This window comes from Nomascus leucogenys, chromosome 16, assembly GCF_006542625.1.
Source record: "Nomascus leucogenys isolate Asia chromosome 16, Asia_NLE_v1, whole genome shotgun sequence".
Taxonomy (NCBI): Eukaryota; Metazoa; Chordata; class Mammalia; order Primates; family Hylobatidae; genus Nomascus; species Nomascus leucogenys.
The window spans coordinates 60694975-60700920 of record NC_044396.1 but is presented as its reverse complement, the minus strand read 5'-3'; the positions used below and the strand labels follow the sequence as shown (position 1 = coordinate 60700920).

At 39.9% G+C, this 5946-nt stretch overlaps 1 pseudogene; it reads right to left on the bottom strand.

Moving 5' to 3' along the window:
* Positions 1-1991: 1991 nt before the first annotated feature.
* LOC100584202 lies at positions 1992-2482 on the bottom strand (annotated as a pseudogene).
* Between the last annotated feature and the right edge of the window lie 3464 nt (positions 2483-5946).

The following is a 5946-nucleotide window of genomic DNA, read 5'->3' as shown; positions in this document are numbered from 1 at the left end:
TGACTTTAAGTAAATATTTGGTTTCATTTGCTCCATTCTTTTTTTTTCTTCCACTCAGGAAAGAATGCACCAAACACATTCACATCAATTTTCTTTCTTTTTTATTTTTTTAAGCAAACCACAAAGACCCAGGTTACCAGCTTTCCTTTTTTTTTGTTTTTGTTTTGTTTTGTTTGTTTGTTTTGTTTTTTGTTTTGTTTTGTTTGAGACAGAGTCCCACTCTCTCGCCCAGGCTATAGGGCAGTGGCTTGATCTCGGCTCACTGCAACCTCTGCCTCCCTTGTTCAAGCAATTCTCCAGCCTCAGCCTCCTGAGTAGCTAGAACTACAGACACACACCACCATGCCCAGCTAATTTTTTAAATTTTTAGTAGAGCCAGGGTTTCACCATATTGGCCAGGCTGGTCTCGAACTCCTGACCTCAGGTGATCCACCCAACTAGGCCTCCCAAAGTGCTGGGATTACAGGCGTGAGCCACCGTGCCTGGCCACAGCTATACTTTTTTAAACCTAAGCTTAACATTACATATTTAAACAATTGTCAAAACTTACCAAGTTGCCAGCATTCATGCACAACTGGAAAACATTCTAAATTTATATTAAACCAGAAATGTTTTACCATTATTGCATTAATATCTTTCACTACTAAATACCGAAAAAGAAATTGAAGCTATTTCTGTAGAACAGGGGTCCCCAACCCTCGGGCCACTGCCTGTAGCAGTCTGTGGCCTGTAGGAACTGGGTCACACAGCAGGAGGTGAGCAGTGGGCAAGCCAGCAAAGCGTCATCTGTATTTACAGCCACTCCCCATTGCTGGCAATATCTCCTGAGTTCCACCTCCTATCAGATCAGTGCAGTATTAGATTCTCATAGGAACGTGGACCCTACTGTGAACTGCACGTGTGAGGGATCTAGGCATCATGCTTCTTATGAGAATCTAATTCCTGATGATCTGTCACTGTCTCCCATCACTCCCAGATGGGACTTTAGGAACACAAGCTCAGGGATCCCCCTGATTCTACATTAAGATGAGTTGTATAATTATTTCGTTATATATTACAGTGTAATAATAATAATAATAGAAATAAAGTGCACAATAAATGTAATGTGCTTGAATCATCCCAAAACCATCCCCAACCCCCACCCCATCCATGGAGAAATTGTCTTCCATGAAACCGGCCCCTGGTGCCAAAAAGGTTGAAGCCTGTTCCTGTAGAAGATTCATCCTGTCAATGTTAACTTCACAGCAGGACAATACTAGGAGGCTCACATTTCAGATACAATGGGAAAGCAGATCCATGCTGGTGTTAGTATGCAATCTCATCCTACTACAAAAGGGTAAAGTCTCACCTTGGAGTACGTTTAATAAAAAGGCGAAGTGCACACAGAGATTTCAACAATTTTAAAGACAAAAAAAAGGTCCCAACAATAAACTCAAAAGTCTATGACAAATAGGGGCTCTGTTAAGCTGTTCGTAAATACTTTAGATTAGGTACAATTATACTGAAAGCCGTGTTTGTTTGAAATCTTTAAAAAAAGTTCCTGTTGGCCTGGCGTGGTGGCTCATGCCTGTAATCCTAGCACTTTGGGAGGCCGAGTTGGGCAGATCATGAGGTCAGGCGATCAAGACCATCCTGGCTAACACGGCGAAACCCTGTCTCTGCTAAAAATACGAAAAAAATTAGCTGGGCTTGGTGGCATGCACCTGTAGTCCCAGCTACTCTGGAGGCTGAGGCAGGAGAATTGCTTAAACCTGGGAGGCAGAGGTTGCAGTGAGCCGAGATCACACCACTGCACTCCAGCCTGGGCAACAGAGTGAGACTTTGTCTCAAAAAAAAAAAAACAAAAAAAAGTTCCTGTTAATCCTCAAATGGCACTTGTTATTGTTTAACATTTCTGTTAAACACATGCACTGAATTACTTGTTACCCAAGCCAGAAGCTGCTTCTTACCATTTATCATTTAGGACTTTAACTAGCCGTCTTTCTCAACATCTATTCCTTCTTGACCATCCTCGACAATCCTCTTTGTAGTAATTTTTCTGCCAACTATTTTAATAGAAGTTGATAGTGATTTAAAGTTGCCCATCCCAGTACCACCAAATGAGGCAGAAGAGAATGAAGTGAGACCCCCGTGACCTAGTGATCTGAATGAAGTAAATCCAAACAGTCAAAAACTTCCACCAAAACCTTCCCTGAAGACATTATCTGGGTTAGAGAATGTGAAGCCAAACTCACAGAACTGTCAAAATGACTTCCACCTCCTCTCCGCCAATTAATCCTTCTTTGCCATATTTTTCATAGATGTCCTGCTTTTTAGCATCTGACAGCACTTCATAGGCCTTGGCTACTTGTTTGAATTTTCTCTCTGCTTCTTCTTTATTCTCAGGATTTTTATCTGGGTATTACTTCAGTGCCAGTTTTCGATATGCCTTTTTAATATCCTCAGTTGAGGCATGTCTCTGCACACCCAGAACTTCATAGTAATCCACCGTGTTTTAACAGATTGTTGGAACAGGTCCAAGGACAGAGGCGACTGGCAGTGAGATACAGGGGAGGCGAAGTGGTGGCCCAAGTCTCCTCTAGGCTCCAGCACCACTGTGCTGGTGGCAGCGGCCTGCTCCGCTCCTTAAAAACAAAATCCAACTGACAAAATAACATCACTAAAATTTCATTAAATAAAAAATCACTAACATTAAATATAATCAAATAAAAACAAAATTATTCCTCTAGCATAGCTACCTACAAATGCAGTAGGGTTTCCTAATTAAAACCGAAAAGAAAATAAACTCACCAAATCCCACCGGAATTCATTGAATGCAGCTAAAAAATTTTTAAATATAAAACAGTGAGCTTGTTTTGTGAATAAGTCTGTGCATTCTTTTACTTGTTTATTTAAATTATAACTGCTGTGTTTAAATATTACAAAGAAAATAAATATATCCTTTATTGAAAGAAGTGGAAAAGATAATTTTAAATGACTTAATTAGCTCTACCAATCCATTCAGCTACTGCTTTTTAGTCTGTACTAGCAGGAAACCATGACTTCCTGAATTTGGAAATGATGCATAGCCCCTAATAAACTTACACAATAATGTTGCCCATTTTTATTTCCAAACGTAGCAGGAACTTATCTTTATTCATTTTGTCTAAAGTAAAAATTTGCATATCATCTCAATTTTTTAAGCGATTTCTAGTAATATTTGAAGAGTATTCCAGGCATATCTTAGCAGGCAGGGGAGGAAGGTAGACGTACTGGTTTTATTTTCATGAAAATTTCGGGGGACTGATGGTAAAAGAAACATGCCTGGGCCTCTTGGGATTGAGGAGTGGCCCAGAAATCTGGAGATAATGATTCCTGCTTAGCTTCACAGGCATTATACTGTTTGAAGAGAAACTCATTAGAAGGGAAGAAGAGTCAAGACATTACGTTGGGCCGGGCACGGTAGCTCATGCCCATAATCCCAGTACTTTGGGAGGTCAAGGCAGGTGGATCACTTGAGGTCAGGAGTTCGAGACCAGCCTGGCCAACATGGCAAAAATCCATCTCTGCTAAAAATACCAAAAAAAAAAAAAATCAGCCGGGCGTAGTGGCGCACTCCTGTCTCAGCTACTCATGAGGCTGAGGCAGGAGAACTGCTTGAACTCAGGAGGCAGTCCAGCCTGGGCAACACAGCGAGACTCAAAAAAATAAATAAATAAATAAAAAGGACATTACCTTGGTCCATTAGCTAAGTTAAGTGTTCATTTATAAAGGTAAATGGTTTTGAGTGCAGTATAATGTGGTATCATTAAAATTGTAAGTCCAAGCTGCACAAAGAATGTGGGCCAAGGAAGGAGGAGAGGGTACAGCTATTATAATATTTATCAAATGGAAAAGCACATTACTAGAAGTGCTGCGGACCACTTAGAACACACTGTTACTATAGCAAAGAAGTTATATTCTGAGGAAAAAAATGAGTAATTTCTGCCCTACTGCTTCCCTTCACCCAACCATTACCACCAATAGCGAGCCATGGTTTCTAACATTTCACAAGTGAGTCGACTCATTCTTCAAGTAACATGTTATACAAATAAAAGACCAATGAAGGGAAGCTCCTGTATTGATTTTTTAGATAGCTGGTGAAACATTAGTTCTGGATGTGTGAAAAGGGTGTTTCTGGAAGAGACTAGCATTTGAATCAGTAGACGAAGTAAAGAAGATCTGCTCTCAATAATGTGGGCAGGCATCATCCAATCCTTGGAAGGCCTAGATAAAATAAAAAGGTGGAGGAAGGGTGAATTCTCCCTCTCTTCTTAAGCTGGAGCATTCATCCCCCTTCCTTAGACATTGCAACTCCTGGTTCACAAGACTTCAGATTCCAGGACTTACACCACTCCCCAACACTGAGTTCTTAGGCCTTTGGACTCAGACTGAATTATACCACCAGTTTTCCTGGTTCCCCAGCTTGCAGACATTATATCATTAGACTTTTGGTCCTCTATGATTGCATGAGCCAATTCCCATAATAAAAATATATGTGTATTATGGGATATATAGGATACACACACACGCACGCACACACACACACACACATCCTGTTAGTTCTGTTTCTCTGGGGAACCCTGGCTAACACAGGCTATCACAACAGTTTAGTTATAAATTTGTGGAGTACAAGTGTGATTTTGTTACATGCATAGATAGTACACTGGCAAAATAATGTTTAGAGTACCCATCACCTAAATAACATACATTGTACCTATTGGGTAATTTTTTATCATCCGTTCCACCCCTTCACCCTTCTGAGTGTCCATTTTCCATCATTCTACACTCTATGTTCATGTATCACAACAGTTTAAAGCTAAATTGGGAGCAGTAAGACTGGTCAGGATTGATTAGATTTGGGATATATTTTACAGATAGAATTGACAGAATTTGATGATAGATTGGGAATTCATAGAATGCAGGAAGTACGATCAGATGAGTAGATTTCTATGAGGAGACTAAAGGACAAGAATTTAGGAGTCAGCTAATTGCACATCCTAAGTTTTAGATGGTCAAATCAATATGTATAGACAGCGCATATATATATATATATATATATGCACATATGTATAGTTTTTTACATTTACTCATATAAAATTACCATATTGTATATCAAAAAATGGTTGTCAAAAATTGTATATGCTTAAACCAAATAAAAATAAATTCAAGAGTAATAAGCATATAAATGTTATTTAAAACCATAGCACTGGCCGGGCACGGTGGCTCACGCCTGTAATCCCAGCACTTTGGGAGGCCGAGGTGGGCGGATCACGAGGTCAGGAGATCGAGACCATCGTGGCTAACACAGTGAAACCCCGTCTCTACTAAAAATACAAAAAATTGGCCGGGCGAGGTGGCGGGCTCCTGTAGTCCCAGCTACTCGGGAGGCTGAGGCAGGAGAATGGCGTGAACCCCTGGGGGCGGAGCCTGCAGTGAGCTGAGATGGCACCATTGCACTCCAGCCTGGGTGACAGCGAGACTCTGTCTCAAAAAAAAAAAAAAAACTATAGCACTTAATCAGATTGTGTATCATGCAGAGGTAAATGGAGAAGAGACACAAAAACTGAGCCCTGGAGCACTTCAACCTTTACAGATCAGGAAGATAAAAAGGAAGCAGAAAAAGGGAACTAAGAAGAAGTAATGTCTGAGAAAAATTAGAAAATTTTGTCTTAGAAGACAATTGGAGACAATATTCCAAGGAGGAGGAATGAATCACATTTGACAAATGCTTTTAATAGATTAAGTAACCTGAAGACTCAGAAATGACCATACAAATGAAACCAATTAGCTTTACAAAAGGCAATTCATTCATAATGTTGGAAAAAAAAGAAACGTGTACTCTAAAAAATAAATTCATTACTAATAATGTCAATTGGTAATTGGCATATGATTTCTCAAAGTTTAGGTTTTCTTTTTTTTAGTTTA